Source organism: Gallinula chloropus (assembly GCF_964237585.1).
Source record: "Gallinula chloropus genome assembly, chromosome: 2".
NCBI classification, from domain to species: domain Eukaryota; kingdom Metazoa; phylum Chordata; class Aves; order Gruiformes; family Rallidae; genus Gallinula; species Gallinula chloropus.
The window spans coordinates 46,700,609-46,723,666 of NC_140086.1; the positions used below are offsets into that span (position 1 = coordinate 46,700,609).

Sequence of the window (23,058 nt, forward strand, 5' to 3'; positions counted from 1 at the left end):
GAACACATACATTTTCAACAGAAACCATAAAAGAATTATTGCTGATTTGATTCATTATTTAGAATTCAGTGAGGATTCATGTTTTTACTTCTGTATAGATTCTGTTCCAGTGTAAATGCCATATATAGCTAAATACATCTGTTATTAATTTACATATTTTTGAACCGGCACATTGAGATAACCTGGTCTTGCTTTAATAAGTAAAAGGTAAGGGAAGGTAATAGGGTTGGGATATAAAGGAGGTTTCTTTCCCCTCCCTTCTCCATTTTCCCTTTCAATTGAGAAATTCAAATGTTCTAAGATTTGAATGAATTAGGTTAGTAGTTACATTTCAAAAAAGTCTCAAGTTGTCATAGAATGGTTTGGGTTGGAAGGTACCTCAAAGGTCATCTCACTCCAACTTGCCTGCCATTGGCAGGTACACCCTCCACTAGACTAGGTTGTCCAAAGCACCATCCAACCAATGTAGCTAATCTAAATCTACCCTCTTTTAGTTTAAACCCACTTGTCCTATTACTACATGCTACTGTAAATAGTACCTCTTCAGATTTCTTGTAAACTCTCTTTAGTTACTGGAGGGCTGCAGTAACATCTCCCTACAACCTTCTCTTCTGCAGGCTGAATAATCATAATGCCCTCAGCTTGTCTTTGCAACACAGGTGCTCCAGCCCTCAGTCAGAACTGCTCCCATTCAATTGACATTTACATAAACTGCAATTGTTCGTTCTGCCTTGAAGTTCTGCTCACACATAATTGTTTTCATTACTGTAACAGGAGACTCAACTTGCCAGACCTTTGATTTAGAACAGTCTACACCTTTTTCTTAGGGTGAGGAGACTTTCCAAAGCTTGAAACGTTGGTATCCTGTCCTAATGGAGCAGTGGTGTAGGTAAGGCTACGGGTAATGCATCTGAGAGTGAGAGACTTCACTTTCCAATAGTTGGCACAGGTTTTGAATCTACTATGTGACTTCCCATCCAACATATCAGAGGATTATCTGGTGCTCAAAATGATCCTGTAAGAGCTATTTCCAGATTTTCTGGATCTCAGTTTAAAGTCTTCCCTAAACTCCTCTGAACTTGTTAGGCTACACTGAACAGATTTCTAGGTTCATTTCATAGTTGGACCTTAATGAGAGGGATTGTTGTTTTTTGAAGTGGCAGTTGGAAATCACTGGTGATATACATATCCAGCACCTGTTTCACCTCTTTAATTTCACAATGTATAAGATCCACTGAAATTTCCATAACTTCCAAAGTATTTATCCAAAGCACATTCCACTCCATTAGACAATCTTTATTTACCTTTTTTCTCTTGATACAAGAATCAGATCATTCCTTTAGTGGAAAGCTTGTTTTAAAACCCTCAGGACTAGCCCTGGTTAGATAACATGTAGTATCTGATATGCTATATATAGCTGCCAGGGCCAACTTTGCCAACACCTTGCTTCTGTGCCATTGCAGCAACTTCTTCCTTCCATCAACATAATGCAAACAGAACAACAAAACCTCAATTTTACTGAGATTTCAAGGAAAATGGAAGCAAGCAAGCAAGCAAACAAAGCAATCGCTAATCAGTTCTCCTGGGCAGACCAGTGCCCAGCCAGTTCCAAGCAAAAGCTGGCTACCTACCAACTCTCCTCTCCATTCAATTGCTGATTGTGACATCATATGGCATGGAATATATCTCTGGTTAGTTCAAGTCATCTGCCTGATTGTGTCACCTCCCAACTTCTTGCTCACCCCAAATCTATTTACTGGGGGGAGGAAGTTTTGTTCACAAATCTGAACCACAGCACCATAGGAGCTGCTATGAAGAAATTTACCTCCATCCCAGCCAACACAGTATGAAGTTGCTACTAAGTAATGGGCACTGCTAAATATGCATGATGAGAAAGGTGGAACAAAACCCAGGAGTGAGCTTTGGATATTGTATTTTAAATGGAAAGGAAAGTCTATAGGAAAGAATACACATATGTCCCAGATATCTGCCAGAAATCAATTTCTTCATTCCTTTTCCCTCACTCTATAAATAATTTCTATGTTTTGTATGGAAAAAGCTGGTATGTGGGTATCTACATGAAATCTTTTGTTGAAGACCACTACTTTGTAAGAAGTCAGTTGTTCTTATCTCCTGGATATGTGGGTGGTTTTAAGCCATTTTTTAAGGTAGTAAGCACTGGAAATGTGTGTTCATTATGAACTTAAGCAGAAATGATAAATATTTACAGTTTTCAGTCCCTTTTTGGTGGCTGTCAGGCCTCACTTTTACTAAAAATGGAAGGTCTCTGGTAATGTGATCTTTTAAAAGACATGAGATATCCAGGTAAAAATATTAACTGTGTAGAGCTGTGTATTATTATAAATTATTATTGATCTTGAATGCAGGAATTAACCAAAGAATTGTAATTACATTGCTTAGGAGATATTGCCAGGGTTGTTGGGGTTTTTTAGTTTAAATGGACAGAAGTATGTATACATTTATCTACTACCCTAGAAAAAAATAATAAACATTTTCCTTCAATCTTTAGGGAAACATCCAAATCTTTAAATTTTATTTTTCACAGCATGACTTTTTATAAATGGTTACACACTTGAAATAGATTTTATTTATATGTTATGTCTATATGAACTTTAAAAAAAATAAATCTTCTACTATTGACAATTTTCAAATACCTTATATCTATAGAGGAAAATTCAGACTACTTTCTGCTTTTTTACTAGAATATTCTTTCAAAAGAAAACCAGAAATCCTAGCAGCACCTTTGAAAATAGGCTTTTGTAATTTACTCATGAACTACATACACTGACAGACCTGTCATCTGCTATTGTGTAGATGTATTTGTAATAACTAGAATTAAGAACATATGAGTGAGATTATATAGCTTAAACACTAAGAGCAGTTTTTTATTGTTTTTTTGAATTTATAATCCAAATCCTAACACATTATTAATGTTCATCAAGCCAGTTAATTTTGGCAGATTTTTTCAATATTCTGTGTCACTATGAAAGAATTGATGAAACTGAAGAAACTAAAAATTTTCATTATTTTATAGTGAATATGTTATTATATTGAAATTTTTGTAATGGGACCTTATCCAAATTGTAGTCTTAACAGATGGGATCTTGTTGGGGTTCCACATATTTAGTTATTTAGGACTTTAGTAAACAGTGATTTTATCCAGTCTGTGATTGGAACAGATGTGATCTTATCAGGGTTCCACTTTTTTTCAGGAGCATAAAATTGCCATGATTTGCTGTACAGTGCTATAGTTTACTTTTTGTGCTTTTAGAACCGGAGTCCTTTTTAGCCAGAATTTGCCCTTGGGTCCTAAAAACATCATAATAGGGAGTTAATGTTTTATTCTCTATTAATCCCATTAAATCCTTTTAATATTAGAGCATGTGTTGCTTTATAGCATTAACTAGTGTCTTGCACTCAACAGTATTTTCACAGTTTATGACACTGCTTAGGGCATTAACAAACAGCTGTTTGAATTAAATGAGCAGTTAAGGACCCTGTTCATTAACTCAAAAGTTTCATGTATTTTTAATTCCTTAAATCTAATGGTATTATCACCCTCCAAGAAATCTATCTTTGATTATAATTTGCTGTGACCAGTATCAGTTTGGGTGAGATGAGAGAGGTTATTTTTGACTATAAACTCTATCAGTGGTGAACATCTCCAGTGAATCTGAACTGTCTTCTAACAGTTTTAATCTTTTGGGATATAAAACTTTTAAAGTTGTTTACAGCAGTTGTGTTAAGATTTCTTCCAATTTTGTTTACTGATGACTTCATTTAGCTAATGTAAAGAGGCAGTTGGAACAGAATTATTTGCATTTGAAATGGTGCTATCAGAGGTTTCTGACTGACTCATTTAAAAAAAAAAAGAAAAAGAAAATTGTATTTGGACAGTGACAGAGTATCTAATGGAGTCCTGTGTATCAAGCATACATAGGCATTTCATACATTACACAAGATTTAGATTTTTGTCTTTATTCTACTTAAAGTATATGTGGTTTAACTTTTCATTGTAATATAGATTCCATGTGTTCTTTTAATGAGACAACAACGATATTTGAACTGAGGGAAATATGTCATTGTGTGGCTTCAATTAGGAAAAAAATCCCTTTTGTTTTAAACGCCTGTGTTTGTATATACACATGCACATATATACTCAAAATTAATATTGTTTTAGGACATGCTTGTAGTGTCTTTAGAGTTACATACTTAAGCTCAAATTCTGCATGATCAATAGATGATTCATATCTGCTAATTTAAACATGTGCCTAGAGGTCTGTGGGAGTTGACACAGTTTTGTCAACCTTTTTATACTTCTAATTCTTTAAAATATTCTCAAATTGTTTAGCTTCACAAAAACAAAAATTACTAATCAAACCTTCACTGAAAAGAAAATTATTCAAACAGGCAACAATTCGCTCTCACTTTTAATATTATTTTATTATTTACCTACTCCTCAGTTCAGAGTGCCTTTAATACATGCCCAGTTTTAAGCATGATGAGGCTTTCTAACAGAGATTAATGGTATTGTTCAGTTTAGTATGTATGTAGATCCAAGGATATTTTAAACACTTACTTTCTCACTGGGGCAACAAATTGAGACACCAGTGACACACTGGCCCAGGTTGCCCAGAGAAGCTGTGGCTGTTCGCTCCCTGGGAGTGTTCAAGGCCAGGCGGATGGGGCTTTGGGAAACCTGGTCTAGTGGAGGGTGTCCCTGCCCATGGCAGGGGGGTGGAACTAGATGGTCTTTGAAGTTCCTTCAAACCCAAAACTTTGGTTCCATATTTGTCTGTACTATCTGCAACAGCTGAACAGTGCCATTTTTTGAAAATGCTGAAACAACCAAGACTGTGTACCACTCAATTATGCATCTTCTCTTCTTATCAACTCCTCCAATTCCAGTATTTGAGTTTACTGCTTTAAATCTGACTGTTCACCTTAAACTCTACAGAAAAATAATTTTACTTACAATAATGTTTCTATAAGTATCCTTAGGATAACTATCCGTAGTAAGTGTCCTCTGGCTACATATATTTTAAACTTGAAAAGAACTATCATTATCCTTTCTGTGTTATTGTTCAATCCTTGTTAAGTGTACTTCTCCTCAAGAGTGTTCTCAGAACATTTGGATGCAGATTCAAGGTGGTCTTTCTAATATCTAAATCACTTCATGTAGTTACAAGTGCAGATTTCAGCCAGGAAGGCCAGGATAGTCACAGAGAGTGAAGGACCATCCAAGGGATCTTGTCATGACAAGGAGATAAACAATGAATAAACTGTATATAACACAAAACAGTTGACTCCATCTTAACCCTTGAGTATTGGTTGTGGATTTTTTCATACTGTATAAATAATAGCAGACCATGTCATAAAATAAAGTAAGACTTCATGTTCTTAAAAGGAATTAATATGATGATTTTGGAATATGAAAATTTGCCTTCAATCTTTACATACGTCTAGAAGAGCAATGGGGGTATCTAGATATGTTCCTGGCCTCAGATAGAATCATAGAATGGTTTTGTTTTAAAGATCACCTAGCTCCAACCCCCTGCCATGGGCAGGGACACCCTCCACTAGACCAGGTTGCCCAAAGCCCCATCAATCTGGCCTTGAACACTGCCAGGGAGGGGGCAGCCACAGTTTCTCATGGTAACCTGTGCCAGGGCCTCACCACCCTCACAGGGAAGAATTTTTTCCTCATGTCTAATGTAAACCTACCCTCTTTTAGTTTAAACTCATCACCCCTTAATAAATCTTTACTCTGCACATGCAAGCTAGGATGTTCCAGTATTGTTTTAATTCAAAGTCAAATTAATGATGCCGTGTTGCCAGGCAGACCTCCGTATGCCTTTTCTCCCTTTCCTTTCCTCATTAGAATGGATAGCATGTGGAGAAACACTGATAATTCTAGTTACCCATTCCTGTGAAAACTCCCATGCACTCAATTCACATTATAGTTGGGAAGGCCAGCCAGAAGTTAGACATAGTTTCAGCTTGTCTAGGTCTCTCAAAAGTTTTTGAAATCAAACAATTTATTTGGAATAAGATTTTCAGGATGTACTTACAAAAAAAAATCTACTTACCTAGTACATTAAAAGATTTGACTGAGACTTACACATAAAGCACACAGTTTCAGCCTTTCATCCACATCAGTATGATGGATTCTTGAAATTCAAAACTGCTGGGTATCAAGTGATGACTATCTAAAAGATGTTTACATCTTAAAGTGTGTACACAGAGGAGGTGGGGTTGAATCCTTCACTCAGGATCACAATTACTGTGTAGTCTTTAAACTTTAGGAAAAGATTAGGCGAATGCTATAAACAGAATTTATTTATTACAAAATAAATGTTTCTTAGAAATATAGTTATTGAATATCACCATTTTCTCTTTAGATGGAATAAGGAAAAGTCATGTAAACAAAAGGTCTCTTTGCTGAGACCTATTAGACATATTCACCAAAAAACTTGAAGGAAGAGAGAAAATCATTCTCTCATCACTGGCATCACTATGATATACTAGATCTAGTCACCATGAATAGAATATTACAGACTGGAAATAGGAAATTCACAATGAAGAAAAGATAGATCTTCCATGAAGTCCAGAAAGTTGATCATCTTAAACAATAGAATCGAGGCAAGTGCAGTTTTAAAAGTACATTGATCATGGGAGAAGATGGAGACACTAAATTGCAAGCCTTCTAAAGCAGCTGAGATATCCACAACCTTGATTGATATGTGTAATCTAGAATTGCTGGCTCGAGACAAGTTTCATCTTTTCTTTCTTTTTTTTTTCCTTAAGAGCAGCACTTTTCTCTCCATCTAGAATTTTTGTCTAGAATTATAACTTTCCAGCCAGTATCAGATTCTTTTTGAGACTCACCCATGAGTTGATCTCCATGTTTTTCTATTTACTGTAGTGGTTTTTTGAGATAATCATTACTTTCAGCTATAAGAAGTGAATTGAAAATTATTTCCCTGAAATACTGATAGCTATAATCATAAAGAAAATTGCAAAAGTGTATTCATAGCAAGCAAATTTTGTGTAGGCAGATCTCTTAAAAAAGACCCTTCAAAAGAAAAGGTCAAACTGGCTCTTATAAGAGACTGAAAAAGATACAAGATTCAACAGTGTTCATGTCCTTATTTCATGTTGTTTAATAACTTTAAACTTTAAATTTAAAGTTCTACTCTAGGAGGAGAACAATTAAAGTCTGTAACAGAAAATTTATCCTCTATTGCAAATACGACTATGTGCACTTAATGAGACTTGCAGGTAGAATATGCTGACAAAATCAGTGCCTGGCATCCATTCTGACTCAAACATTGGATTTCCAATCTGTCTCTGTCACATATTTCTCATGTAAAGCTATTATCAGTTAGAAAAAATGGTGGGTCTAAATGTCCACTCCACCTTCCAACTGCATTGGAAGAATAATTGCAAGAAGACTTTCTAGATTTCAAGAAAGACTGCAAGAACAATTTTTGGATTTCATGCAAAGAATAATTACTCTTTTTTTGGCCATGTTGACTGCAAATAAGCACAATTTCAGTACTGGGTCAAACCTGGACCAGAAAACAGCTTGTTTTAGGAGCAAGTCTAGCCCTTCCTACATGTCAGTAAGACACAAATTCTTTGTAGTGACACAGCTCTCTTAAAAAAATATGTATCTTTCCTGCTAATAATTTGCTTGTATTTTAAAAACTTACGCTTTCAAAGTAATAATTTAAAAATCTACATCCCTGTCTATCCTTTCATAAGGACACATGTCCTGTTATCAGTTGTATCACTAAAAACACTTAAAATTTTATTTGGATAATACAAGTCATCCAGCATCAATCTTGAGGCCAGGGTAGTTCTTCATACCACAAGAGTACTTGTAACTATTGCTCGTGGGAAATCATTCTTTCTTCATCTTAGCTGTGCATAGAACTGGTCAGTTGATTTGGTATCTTTGCGCTGATGCTTGTGCTGGGACATCAATTCTGTACTCATTGTTTACTTTATCAGATTCCCTGATAATGCATGCTATTCCCCTCAAAATGGGTGAATGATGAGGAAAATAATGTCTGCTTACCAGTAATTTTTAGAGTTTGCATGAATTGGCTCTGCAGATCCACACACCCCATCCTTTTTTCCATCTCTTAAGAGTCTTTTAGATTCTGCTGGTTATTGTAAGGAAGTAAGACTGTCCAGATTACTTAGCCCATTTGTGTCTGTGCTGTGTTCACATTGTTGATAACAGTGAGAGACAGGTGTCTCAAGCTTGTTCTTTGAGGAACAAGAGGCAAAACTGTAGAGCTGTTGGTCTGCAGAGCAACAGGTAGGAGACACAATTATCACTTTCCCAAATAGTATTTACTAAGTAGGCTAAGTGTCAAAAGTTGTTTTTTCTGTCAGTGTTTGAGCAGCTCAAAGCCACACCTAGGTCTTCTATTTCCTGAAGAGTTGTAACTAAGCACCTTTATTTATTAAAAATAATGAAGATGTACCCTACAATGCTCTTTATAGTTGTGATGGCAGTAGAGACTTATCCCAGAAAGAGAAAATTTGAACAAGATCCACCGAACAGTCCACTCATCAAAAAAGAAAGAAGGAAGACAGGCTGAGAGAATTGGGATTGTTCAGCCTGGAGAAGAAAAGGCTCAGGAGGCACATCACAGTGGCCTTCCAGTACCTGAAGGGGCCTACAAGGAAGCTGGGAAGGGACTTCTTAGAAGGGCATGCAGTGATAGGGCATGGGGGAATGGTTTCAAATTATAAGGGGTAGATTTAGATTGTAGATTAGGAAGAAATTCTTCGCTATAAGGGTACTGAGACTGGAACAGGTTGCCCAAAGAAGCTGTGGCTGCCCCCTCCCTGGCAGTGTTCAAGGCCAGGTTGGATGGGGCTTTGGGCAACCTGGTCTAGTGAGAGCTGTCCCTGCCCATGGCAGGGGTTTGGAACTTGATGATCTTTAAGGTCCCTTCCAACCCTAACCGTTTATGATTCTATAGACAAGATGAACAACAGTATTCGTTTGTAAAGTAACAAACTCAGTCTCAATGTAGTGGAAGCCAAGAAACTATCTTGTGTACAAACAAAAAATAATAGGATAGTTTCTTCAATAACATGGTACAAAATATATTCATTTTTTAGATGTTACATTGAGGGGCTATAAGAATCTTAAATAAGCACAAAGAAAAGAGAAAAGGAAGAGAAGAATGAAGAAAGAATTGAAAAGCTACAAGGGTAAATAAATGTCTGAAAAAAGGAAATTATTTCAGAGACATTTTGAGTGGTAGCTGCAACATGCTAGACATGGTCCAATTTTATTGTCCTGCTGTTATTAGTGAAAACAGCCTCCCTGGATATCCTGGGCAGAATATTTTAACTGAAAGTTTTTTCCAGAATATTAAGTGAATAATCCGTCCTTTCTCCCCAAATAGGGGGAAATGCAAGAGAGTGTGTTTAAAAATTCTTCCTAGCCTGGTTAGAGGATATGCAGTGCTGGACAGTAAGGTTCAGCAGCTGCCATTATGCTGTCATTAGCCAGACATTTGTTATCAATGAAATGCTGCAGAACTATTGTTCCAAGGCTGTTGCTGTAAAATCATAGTGCATTGTAGTTTGTTGGAGGTTAGTAGCACTTGTTAATTTGATCAAGGCTGAAGTTTACGGAGGATAAAGTAAACAATGCAAACTGCAGACACCATCAGTTTCCTATGGGCAGTGAAGTGTAGTTTGTTCCATTTACACTTCACAACAACATCTGATGGGCTTTGTCAGTGCTGCACAGAGTAATTAAACCTGAAATCAATAGCAGGCATTTGTCATGTTTACAGCCGCTCTTTCTGCTGGGTTAAACTCATCAGTTTAGTGCCGTTCTGTTTTACTGCAGAGACACGCTCCATTATTTCTTCAGGTACAGTTGAGATATTCAGTTACATGCCCAATAGTTTGAATACGACAGTAAGATTAAAAGGGGCAGGCAAATGGACAGTTTTTGTAATTTATTCACTGATTTCCTTAAACGGTGCTGGATTTCCATTTTCTTCCACCTACCCTTTATGGAACCCTTTATGCTCCGGGATAATACATTCCCATTGTCCAATGGTGGCAATGAAGGCAGCGCTAGAATTGTCTGTAAGTTGACATAGAAAGTAACTTTACTCCAATCACAGGATACTGCACTGAACCAGTAAAAATAAACTAGTGTACTAGTTTCATGGGAGCAGTTTCAAGCCATGGTTTACATAGTGGTCTTGTTTGTAGTTCCTTTGGAATAAAATGGACTTCACTGGTGTTCGTACCTATGGTCCTTCAGTTTTCATGGATATCATTGTTCTTCTTTTTCTCGGTTTTCTAAATTATGGGATCAGATCATCCTGAATTTTATGGATATTAAGAGAGTTTTCAGTTCAGTGGTAATCTAGTTAGTCTTTGGACATGAAACCTGATAGAGAGACTTGGAGGAAACTGAAAATTTACACATTTACTGTGTAGAGATGTTATGTGATTTTAATGTGGGTTCTAGTAGCCGATTTTAGAAACAATCCCCGTCTAAGGGTATCTGCCAGCCTACTTATAGTTGCTTTATAGACAGGTTTGACATAGTCCTATATTTATGCATGTCTAAGGCCTTTGTAGGGATGTTAATAGTTAGAGTGAAGTTTGACAGATTGGATGTGCCATTAATCTTACACTGGAGCAGTGATCCTATATAGCTGATGGCTCAGATGCTTGTAAACAGCATTAAAGATTGCTAGATGGTTTGTTTTTTTAATAAATCTTGCTCTTACATACATGCAGTTTCAAACTCTAATACCTACATTTAAGACTAATTAAATATTTACAAGCTGATTTGTCCAGAGCACCAGGAAGGTTTCCTTCTAAAGATTAAGAAGGAAATTTTATTTTTACAAGCAATATTTAGATCAGTGGCAGGCAATTATTTCAATTAGAATCATCTTAAGTATACAACACTTTCTTCTCAAACGATTCCAAAATGCTTTAAAAACTGCCACAATTTATACACAGCTTGCTTTTATCCGCTGCTGAAGTGCAACCACCCTGGGTGAAACATAGCAACTATTCAACACTGCACAGTGGCTTGGGACTGGAAATTAAGGATCTCTCTGTATTTGTAATTGCAGTGGGAAATTAGGTAGGCTGAATGTAATTACCTGAGCTGGAATTTGGCCAGAAGACTGAAGTTAACACACCTACTCTTATGAAGAGTTCCCTGGGATTGCTAATGACCAATTTGGGTAGGACCTTCCATTTATTTCTCATCCAAAAGAAAACTCCTACAGGAATACAATGCCCCCAACACCTTTCTTTTTTATAGCTATTGCACTGATATGAAGGAATGAACAGAGTTTACAAGTGCTAGGTATAACAGTTCCAATGCTCAGAAAACATAGTATTCAGCTAACATTTTTCTTCTTTTTAAAAATTTTCTGGGTGAGTAGGGCTAGTTAAGTACCATAAGTGAAGAGATATATAATGCAAGAATGTTGGAACATTTGAATATCTACAAGGCCTTCTGTGAGAAAGACATGATATTTCTAATACTTCTGGCTGAGGGCTAGAAAAGATTAGGTTTACTTAATTGTCCTCATTGTATTTCTTTTTATTATCAGTGTAGAATGAGAAGCTTTATATTAAAGCTGTTTTGTACAGTGTGTTTCAATTTATGTAATAGGTACCTATGGAGGCTAACCAACCTAAATTAGTAACTGGCATAATTATGTGTGGCCAGTCATGATGAGGTATGAACTAAAAAAAAAAAGTGAAAGACAATATTCTTATTCTGTTGAATTAGCTATTATTTCAGTTCCCTGTACCATAAATATTTTGCTCCAAGTCATGCAGAGCACATATCCACAGATCTCAGTTTACTAATACATGAGACTTCTCTTAAGGGGAAGAAATGATGCAATGCAAAATATGTCATGCTTGACCTACTTACAGGTAAGAGGAAATGCCATGTTCACTTTTGTCTCCTTTAAAATTCAGTGTGGATTCAATGCGTAGATTAGCTTCTTTGCTGTGATCCATGTCAATATGTACCCTCTTTCACTCTATTTTTATGATTAATGCACTGGACAGGCACTTAAGGTGTGTGAGGTATGTATCAACTGTGCACAATGTGTAAAAGTTAATTGGATTGTGATTTGATTCCTCTTAAAAATGGAAAAAAATCTTAAATTTTGAGACCAAAGTCTTTGTTTTATTTGTAACATGGCAACAATGTTTTGTTAATAACTGAAAAAAATCTGTAGATAATCCAGTTTTTCTCTTGCACTGCACGGAAGTCCTCTGCCTCCTTTACAGTCTTTAATAAAGGTGAAACAGTCTTATGATCTCATGAAATACATGTCACATGAAGGGTAAAAGTCTGATGTGTGGCTGAAGGAGGCCCTCCCATTGAGTCATGAAATGCAGAAAGGACCCCCTTGCTTTCTAAAATCATTCTCAGAGAGGAGTCCAGGTGTTGGTTAGGTCCAGTCTTTGTCCCAGACTTGGTCAGTAGTTTATGTCTAAAGGATTATATATATAATTACATACCAGAGTCAATGTTTACCTGTCAGAACCACCAAAGGACTTTTCATTGATAGTTTTGCAAGGTTGAAACTAATAGAAAGTTTATTAAAGCGACAGAGTTTGGAATTGTAGTTGTTAAATACACTTGCTGCAATAGTGCTAATATATGACTATAATTATAATGCTAGCGAAATACTATCCCAGGTATTCCCACCAAAAAGGTGAAATTACAACTGCTTTCCAGGAAGGTGTCCCTGTCTTGGTTGGAGGAACCCATTGACTGCCTCTTTGGGGTATTCTCTTCCCTCACAGGGGTAACGTCCTCAATATCCTTTATATCCCAGTCCTAGTTCCCTCCCAGAGGTGATGCTTAAGATGATTTGGGTGGAGAGTTGACTACTATAGTCATGTGTATGTTTAACATTTATATCTTTTAGCTCACTAGCATTTTTAGGGGTGTCAACTTCAATATTCATTTCATGGTTAATGAAATAAAAGGTCTCACTCTAGGAACCATGGCCTTCAAAACTCTATGTAGAAACCATTTATCTGTTGATTCTGCCCTCTCTAGTGAAAAGAGGGTCAGCTGTAAGGCTCTCTCCTTGGGTTGCTTTTCATACCAGCCTTACAGATCTCCATCCACAATGTTTGTATAAGGGATGAGGGGATGCCAGTGGTTTTAATCTCTTAAGTGAATTCCCATAATGTATGCTAAAATAAGAACTGAACTTTATCTTCACAGTTTTATTTTTCTTTGTATCTCATCATATACCAAGAACAGCTGTAGGTTTTAAAAGGGTTATAAGAACATGCTGGGATTGATGACTACTATTTGTATAGCTCTTTGAATGACTTATTGCTAATGAGAAAACAGTTAAGCATTGTGCCAACAGACCAGGAATGGTGATAGGTTTTCTGAAATCGTGCAGATAGGCTAGTATTAGAAAACTTCACGGCACCTTCTCTAAATTCAGAAGCTCAATCTGCTTTCACTTTTTGGTATGTTCTGCGCCTGACAGCGTTGCATGACTTGTGCAAAAACTGTAGCTACTGTATGCAGTCTTCAAGAAAATGCTACGCTACTGTCTGGCAAAGGATTTTTTTTGGACACTGGTTTATCTTTCAAAGACAGAAGAAGTTTTTGGAGGTGAGGATGTTATTTGCCTGTAGTAGTGTTTATGAGTATAAGGCTTTCAGACTTTCCTACTCACTACTACTCACCTCAAAGGTAGCTATTTCTTCAAGTGTTGTTGGAAAAGAACTGGGGACAAGAGGCATATGGGGATTTTTATGAGATACCATGCTAAATAATGTTACGCATTAAGTGTTCCTTGTACGTTCCAGACATGTAATGATCCCCCAAGCATATAGATTTTCAAAGACAATATACTCTGTGAATTACAAGTAAGTGCTGTCCTTTCCCTGAAGTTCATATAAAATGAACTGAAATGATCCTACAGAATTGCAGAGCAAAACCAATGGCTATATTTTCAATGGTTAAATTAAATATGAGATAACAGCAAGAAAGAGTTTGAAAAACAGAAAAGCTGGGTATATCAGCTTCATTAGGTAGTGCAGAAAGCACTAGAATAAATTAGGGGGTTTTGAATGGCATGTGAGGAGTAAGCCATTAGACAATTCCTTAGGTGTACTGAAAACAATTAACAAATAGGTTGTAATTTTGCTACGTCAGTGTTTGTTATGATATAAACATAAAACATAACCCATTTTTCTTATACATTTGCACAGTAATAGCATACAGCAGAAATTATGTTCTCTAAGATAAGCGCACAGTAACCCATGTGTCTAAAAGTGTTGTCTGCAGACAAGAGTCATAAAAATGTGGTTTATCCTTTGTTTTTAGCATTTTTTTTGTTGTTTGCATAGTCTGTACTGTGTTATCTTATAGAGTATGTCACCAAATGTGTTGCATTTCAGGTACTAGTGTTGGAGATCATGAGTTGTTCTGAATATAACAAAATACAGTAATTTGTCACAACAGAAGCCAAAGTTTTAATTTCATACCCAAGATTCCTTTTTTCTCACATTTTATCCTGCCTGACCTTCTCACCTGTCATGGCTACCACACATTAGCAGTGTATTAGAAGAACATATAATTTCCTGTTTGAATTCTGGTAATGATTATCATTCCATGAGCATCAGAGATGTCCAATGCCTGTATCCTCTGGCATCTACTGTTAAGGGGTCAAATATCAGAAATCTATTACAGATAATGCACTGTACTGTAAGAGTTCATGTAATGTACTATAGGGAACCTCTTCTACTTGTGGGAGGGAGGCGACATGAGATTTTGGCCATTCACTATTAAAAACATGTTTTGGAAGAACTGAACTGTAGTACTGAGCACTCCAGTGATCAGCCTTTTGTCCAGCAAGAAGAATGGGAGCACTGGACTTTCAAAAGGAGCAGCTAGATGGGTCAGCATCTTGTTAAAGCTTTCTGGGTTTGTAAAGAGGTCAAAGAAACAGACCTTTCTCTCATCTGGATCCACTGTGAAACAGAGATTATTTCAAATATCCTTATTGAGAGACGAAGCAACTGTTTTCTGTTTTGATAGCTGGAGGGACTGAGATTAATATGATGATCTTGAGTGTGAACCCACAGATGCAAGCTTTCATACTTAGGTCCAGTATGAATGACTATTCTCACTTTTACTGTCATAAAATCTTTTCCTCCCTGTATGTAGAAGAAGCCATTCTTCCAAATTCAACAAACTCTTGTCTCCTGCTGAAGTAGAGTCATGTGTGACAGTTCCCTGATAAGGAGTGAAGGGATAAACACTTTAGACCTTAAAGACTCATGTACCACAGATGACGTTCTTTCCAGATAGGAAGTAGGTCTCCTACAATTTTTCTTGGTTTCTGACTTTCACTTTCACATAGTCACAGAGTTGCTATTTCTATTTACTTTTCAATATGCCCTACTTGTAAACTGTGGGTGGTTTCTGCTTTGACCTCCAGCAAATTCTTTGCTTTTGTACTAGGAAAGCTAAATTCTTAAGATGGTGAGCAAAATGGTTCATATTAATTGCTCATGTGGACATGGCCATCTCTGCATGAACACATAAATGGAATATGAAATATATCCCGGCATCTTGTGAAACCAACCAAATACAGCCTTTGCTGTCACTGGAATGTGCCCATCAAAGCTGAAGCTGTATCTGTGGCTTTGCTGAAAAATGCCTTCATTCTTAATGTCTCCTGGAGCTTTATCTATATTCTTATCAACCACTGTAGTAATACTGAGGAAGACTCAAAGCTAATGCAGCATGTGATAGAGTGGTTCTATTTGCTTCAAGAACTCAGCAACTGCTCCTGTGATGATTGTGGTTATGGGAACTTACTGCTTGGAGCATTCACATTATGAATACATACATCACTCAAAGATAGAAAAAGATACTACTTTCTGATCTCTGCAGTTCAGGTTTTGTAGTCCACATATAAATTATTCTCATCCTCATATCCCTCCTTTCCTAGCCTTGAACAATATCCTTTTTTCTTTTGGTTGGGATTCTGTACTTGAGGAGGAAATGGCCTTGTAGCTCCCTTCGCTTTGCCCATTTATGTGCTGACCATGCTCTCGTGATACTGAAAAAGAGAAATCTTCTTTAGTCCTAAATGACAGCACATCCATTTTCAGGCAAGAGTAAAAGAACATTTGGAAGGTATTTCTCAAAAAGCTTTGTTTGCTGATAGTTCCCTATTATTTTTTAATCCTGGTAGTTTTGGTTCTGAGATTATTTGCAGAACATGCTGGTTTGCGCTTTTAGTTTGATGTTCATAAAACTCATTTTTGGCTTATCCAAAATAAGTGAGGTTCTTTCTCACTAGCCATGCTCGTGACTTCAGCTGTGTTGACTACATCTGAAGCTACATGAATGAACAAATTAGACTTGGTTACTGTTTTTATGTAGAACAAGTAGAGCTACTGTACCATTGCTATAGAAAATGACAGTTCTGAAATGAATGAGCAGTGCTAAAAACCAAAACAACTGCAGAAAACCAGGAACTTTGGTAACAAAAAAAGGCAGCTTTCTCTAGAAGTACTATTCTATCATTATTACATGTGAATATATCCTGAAGTCCAATGACAATTACTTTGAACACACTATTATATGAACACTTCCTATATTATATTATAAATATAATACATCTATAATCATAATAGACATAATCTATAGAATCAATTATTAAATATATCTCATTGTTTAAACGCTTTCTGAACTGCTTTCTATACTCCATAAGTACATGGATAAAAACGTAGAAAGACTGTGTGTGTGTATGCACCTTATAGTTGCTTAGAAGATACATTAAAACCCATGTTTCCTGTTTTGTGCAGAAAATGTCAGATTTCACACATCTGGTGAGCTGGTAGGATTCTGTGAAATCCTAACAAGGAAAAATATCTACACTCAGTTTAAAATATTTGCCACAGTTGTCCTTGTTTGTTTACAAGAGTTACTGTAAAACGTTACTCTGATTTGAAAAGTTCCAGTGAATATACTTTTATCATTATGTGGGAAAGTATATTTCTTTTCTGAGCATTACCAGTTTTTTAAAATGAGTGTTTAATAAAGAAGCCTCACTATTAATCCTTTAACAATCCCATGCAAATAGTTTGCATAAAATGTTGCAATTTACATAAACTATTATTATATGTTCATTTTACACAGTTACTGCACTAGATTTTATGAGACCGTTTATGATTTGAAGTTTGGCTTCTCTGAGGCTTCATTTAAATGGTGACATATGCTATACAGTGAACAACCAGCAGAAGTTGTTACAATCTTCTAGGTCCCAGCATTTGTTCTCTGATGTTGGTATTTCTTGGTTCTTTTTTCCCCAGTAAATGTTGTCTTCACATGCATGTAACAAAAGTCTTTAGGAAGATTTCTTCTCATGAAGCTTGACCATGTTCTACCTTAGGTTTGATGTCACCGAGTAGGGAAATGCAGTTTAGCACTGCACAGCATCGGGAGCAATATGCATGTATAGATACATTTAAGGATTTGGAGCCCTTTTCTGTATCCTCAATTTGTTTCTAGAAGGTAATCCCTCCGCACTGGCCTCAGAAGTCTTACACTGAAGGCAGGCAGAGTCTCCAGCATACAGCAATTCGACCCAAAACATGGCTGCTTTTTTTTTGCTTTCCCAACCATCTCATGTCTTGTTTCTTGGTACTCTGTCTTTCTTTCTGTCCTTATGCAATAGATGCAATTTGCATGTATGGCCTCATTTCTGCTGTTTATATGTCGGGGCCATCATAACAGATGATGTACAGCTTAGATAGTACAGGATTGCATCAAAAGACAGATCTTTGATTTCACCCTAAAGAGGGCACCTGAAAGGAAAACTACTAAGCTTTCTGTTTTATAAACAAGGAATTTCTGCCAAGTACTCTCTGTAGGGTAGGGAAATGAGAATAAGGTAATCTCTCAGGTTTCTAGTTAGCGTGATTTTAATATAGTAGAGAGAGCCTGAGGTGGAAACATAATTGTACAGACAACATAAATACTGCATTGACAGACAGCTGAGTTACTATAGAATCACAGGATCAAAGAATGGTTGGATGGGACCTTAAAGACCATCTAGTTCCAACCCTCCCGCCATGGGCAGGGCTGTTATTGATCTATTTTACCTAGAATGAGGACACATTCTAACTGACTAAGTGAAATTCTGTTATTCTATTGTATCCATAATATATTCAATGTTTATAAAGCAACTTCCTTACTATTGAAGGCTACAGGATACTTCTGAGGTTCGGTGAGAAAGGTGAGAGAACTGACACAAAAAGTAATTCTTTTTAAAACTGTGCAATTAAAAAAGAAAAATGTTTTGTTTGGTTTTTCAATATATCTTTAGATTTTTTCACTGATCTTTTTCTAAACTGTCTTTTTCAAAATTTTAAACTATTTTATTACAGTTGGAGTAGAAGGGGGTGGAGATGCATTTTGTGTTATTTTAAAAATCTGTAAAAAATAAGGTAAGGAGAAGAGATTTTTTTCTTCTCTAATAAAATGAAAGTGAGGTTTTCTTCATAGGAAAAAATAAAAATGATAATTTAAGGAAACTTGATTATAAACATTTCAGTAAGTGCTTTTAAAGGTAAAATTAAGTCTAATCTTAATTGTCTCAATATTGCCTGCAGAAATAACCAAAACAGGTCAACAGTTCTCTAACACCAGCTACTACATTTCAGAATTGAGAAACGATGATTTATGATCAAACTATAGACCCATACAGGAGTTTTTAGGGGAAATTCATAAATAAAAATCTAGAAAGTGAACTTTTGCTATGGATATTTCAATGGACATGTCTACAAAAAATGCCATTGCTAAAAGAAAAATTCAGCCAAGACCACCGGGTGTCAGTCATGTGCATTATCATTATGACAAAATTCAGGAAAACCAAATGGCTCATCAGTGGACCAAAATATGCAACCGTGGTTAGCCAAAATACGTTTCTGCAAAATTTCATTTAGAGCATCACTTTAGAAGAAAATATCAATACTGATTGCCATCAAGGGTTTAGTTTGTGGTATTATAAACACTTCTGGATGCAAAGTCTAACTCTGTGGAAATTAAAATGGATGCATTTTCAGAGCCAGAATGGAATGCTAATATTTTTATGATTGGCTACAGTGTTTGTCAAAATAAAATATATTATTCTGTAAAATTCAGTACATTTTCCACATTTCATTTAACCAAAGGTTTTTAAATTTCCAATTTATTTAATAAAAAATCTGCACCATTATCCCATGAATCTCTTTATTTGCAACCTTTCTATCTCTTCAATGGCATTGTAGTCACATCAGAAGTATGTGTAGGTAAAAATATTGTGCTAAATATTACTGGGGGTTATTTTTGTAACTTTCTCACTCTAATTTTTTAGAGCTGTACAATTGAAAGACCATTTGGGTTTGCATTAGCATGTGAATAAGGAGGTTTATTATTTATTTGCTTCATCTACTCTGCATAATGCAGAAGTGACATTAATGCAAAAATATTAGTCTTTGTAATGGCAAAAAGAAAGTGTGTATCTAATGACCTTATAGTGAGTAATTAGCCTTTTCCCCTAGTGATGCAAAGTTGTCCATCCCTAAATAGGTAAGAAAATGGAGAGCCTTTATAAGTCTTTAGCTGGTCATAATGAAATAAAAAAATGGACATTCCCATGCACTTTCATCTTTTCTTGAATACCACTGCTAGTGAAGTTCTCTTTCATAACATGCTCTAAGAATATTGACAGGTATATATAATCAAACTGTGATGATATAGAAGAAAAATTAATGATGCAATAATAGGCAAATAAGTTTGTGTTTAACAATCTAAAACTATGTTATGCAGAAACCAATAATGAAATCGTAAACTCATTTTTTTCTTTCAGACAAAACATATAAACTTAAGGTATGGAGGAGGATGTAGGATTGGAGAAGTTCTTCATTCTATTTAATTTTAAAATATATCAACTTTGAGTTTTGATACTGAATTGCATTCTATTATATTTATAGATTGACTTTATTCCAAACAAGTAGCTCTTATTTTTCCTGAAATAAAAACTTTCTATATAGAAACTGTAACAAAGAACCTAAATTCAGCATTAAAATTTTGGAGTATATAAGCACACTTCTAAAGAACATTTTTATATTTCTTTTTTCTACATTATTCTCAACTGCAAATGTTGGTGGGTTTTGTTTTGGGTTTTTTTTTAAATTGTATACATCTGCTGCGATATAGAGGAATTTTGCTACCAGCTGTGTAGCTGTAAAAATTTTCTTTTTATCTTTTCTGGTCTTTGAATGATTGACAATTTCTTCCATTAGCATTCAGAACTAATGGATCTGATGAAATCCTCTTCAATCAATCCCTAATTTACTGGCACTGTATATCATAACAATTGTTTCCAATTAACTTGTAATAAAATCTCTTAAAGTTACACTTTTCCTCTTAAAGTTAGCATCAAATCTGAGATGATTTGCTCTTCCTTTTTGTTTTACAGTCTGTTGTCTTTTGCATTGTCTGCAACAATATTATATTGAATTTCTTCTTGTCTTTTAACTTCCACTTTTGTTCCTGCTTTAATATATTGTTTTTTATTTTTCACTTCTGTGAAGTCACTGATTTTCTCTTATTCCTTCTGAAGCTATTTTCCTGACACCACTGGTGGAGTCAGTGGCCAGTACTACCTGAAGGCGTCATGTTCAGTGCTTTGATACCAAGCTCTTTCCATGATACCAAGAGAGAAAAGAACTGCAACTTATTTACCTAACATACCCAAGACGCTGCCAGCAAATCAGTACTGACCCCTAACACAATCATGACACCAGACCTCATGATGATCTGTCTTCTCCAGTTAATATTCCTTATCCTCTTACTGACTGCTGTTTCTTCAGTGCACTTCCCAACACAATGTTACATTTTTTTAGGAGCTATTGAAGAGAATTACCAAGACTTTGAGATTGATCTTGTACCAGTTCAAGGCTTAGGAACTTTCCGGTCTCCTGCCCCTTGAATTTGCCTGTATATAAGGTATACATGCTTACATGTATAGGCAGTGCCAAGTTCTGATTTTGCTACATGAAACCAGAAAATATCTGGTTGCTTTCTAAAGATCCTGAATATTTCTTTTCTCCTTCTGAACATTTGTGGTCATGACTGATCATAAAATTGAATTAGAGGTAAAATTTTAGCCCTAGACTTCCATCCTTGATTCTTTCAATTAAAAAAAAAAGTATTTGTCTCTTATCCACAACAAAATTAGTTACTTGCCAATCACCACTTTTAAGGTACATTTCTATTCTGTAGGGCAGGGATAAACATTTTAAACCTAAACATTTTAAACTTTTGATAGGCATGAGAAAGTTTTTATTCTCTGAAAGACAAATAGATCTTCTAGTTTGTAACATTTTTAAATGTAGCTACTGGCAGACCTGATAGTGAAGCGTATGGCAAAAATCTCTTGAGTTTCACTGAAACTATAAGAAAAATTCCAGAAGTTTGAGTCAATTAGTGGCTTTCAGATAGGTTGGACTCCACAAAAGTTTCTTCATTGTACTCAGGGGTTTTTGACTGCAGATAAAGATAAGACTAAAAATACTTAGTAAGTTGTGAGGTCTGTTCAAATCTTTCTTTAACAGTAACTAATTTAATACCCTGCTGTTTACCCAGGCCCTTTAGTGTTCTTTCATACGGTATTTTGATCACAGGTTGAGTCGCAAGACTTCTGTCATTAGTAGCAGGTCATCTTATGGTAGACTGCAAATGTGCTTTCTGCTTTACAACATGGATATAGAAATCTTCATGGGAAAGAGCCCAGCAAGATACATATTTTTTTCTTTCACAAATGAAGAATCAGTGTTAACTACATACCACATAGTAAGTATGTAGACTGTTCCCAGGTCTTTGTTTTAGCAGTTCAGTCCTTTAGACTTGTAAATTTCTTTGATTTTTCCAAGATTTCTCCTTTACTTCATTTCCAAGTCTCTAAAGAATTGGGAGCGGGATAAATATTTCTCCGTAATTCAAATGTTTGTGCCCTTTTTATTTTTTTAGACCTTCTGCCCTAAGATAATATTGGATAAAGCATATACCACTATAAAATAATCTACAATCACAGTCTCTTTGTAGTGTAAATACAATTTAGTTCATGTGCTGAAAATAACTTTGAAGAGGTCAAGAATATTCTGTACATAGAAAAGACTGTATATGAAAAAGCAATTTTTTTTTCCTTTGGCCAACATGAACAATTATGACCCAAAAAGTATTATAAACTATTTATTTTTGAATACTTGTAATGTTAAAGCAGACAGGTCTGTGTTTATATTTGCTGATTTTATTTTAGTAGCAGTATTATTTTAGTAGCATTATTATTTTAGTAGCTTTTTTTTCCATTTCATTATTTTAGCAGCATTTATTATCTGTATAGTTTGCCATCCAGAAATTTTCTCCCAAACATTTAATGCATATCTGGTTTTATTCCCCATATTAATTCTCCACTTGAGTCCTGAGAAGAATTAAACTTGTTTTGTTGTTGTTGGTTTTTTTTCATAACCATTGGAACTGCCATTTGGAGTGCTGTGTTATCAGTGAAAGGCTACATGTAGTTATTAATACTTTAGTTTGCAGTTAGGAAAAATATAATCTGTCAGAAAACATATTACACCATATTCCTACTGAAAGAATAATTAATGTGTTACAAATGGTCTCTAACAAATTATTCAAAAATTTAATCTTTCACTTCTGTCCATCAGTCTGTGTATATACTTAAGTGTGAATTTGCTAAACTTCCTCCCAAACATAATAAAGCAAAAATTCATGTATTGTAAGTATAAAAAGATACTGTATTTCAGATGAAGAGCTAGTTTCAGTAGCTCTGGGCTATATTGTTTTTTTTCTTTAGCTGTGGGTACAGTGGAAGACCACTTCCAGCTCAGAGACCATCAAAGTCTCAGCTCTTTCCACTTTCAACCTTAAAACAGTTGCAG

At 35.6% G+C, this 23,058-nt stretch overlaps 1 protein-coding gene across 1 annotated transcript in view; it reads left to right on the forward strand.

The window, feature by feature from the left end:
• Positions 1-23,058, forward strand: part of CCDC178 (coiled-coil domain containing 178) — a gene marked incomplete at both ends in the record, with an annotated part of 154,662 nt that overhangs the window by 69,872 nt on the left and 61,732 nt on the right. The window lies entirely within an intron of this gene.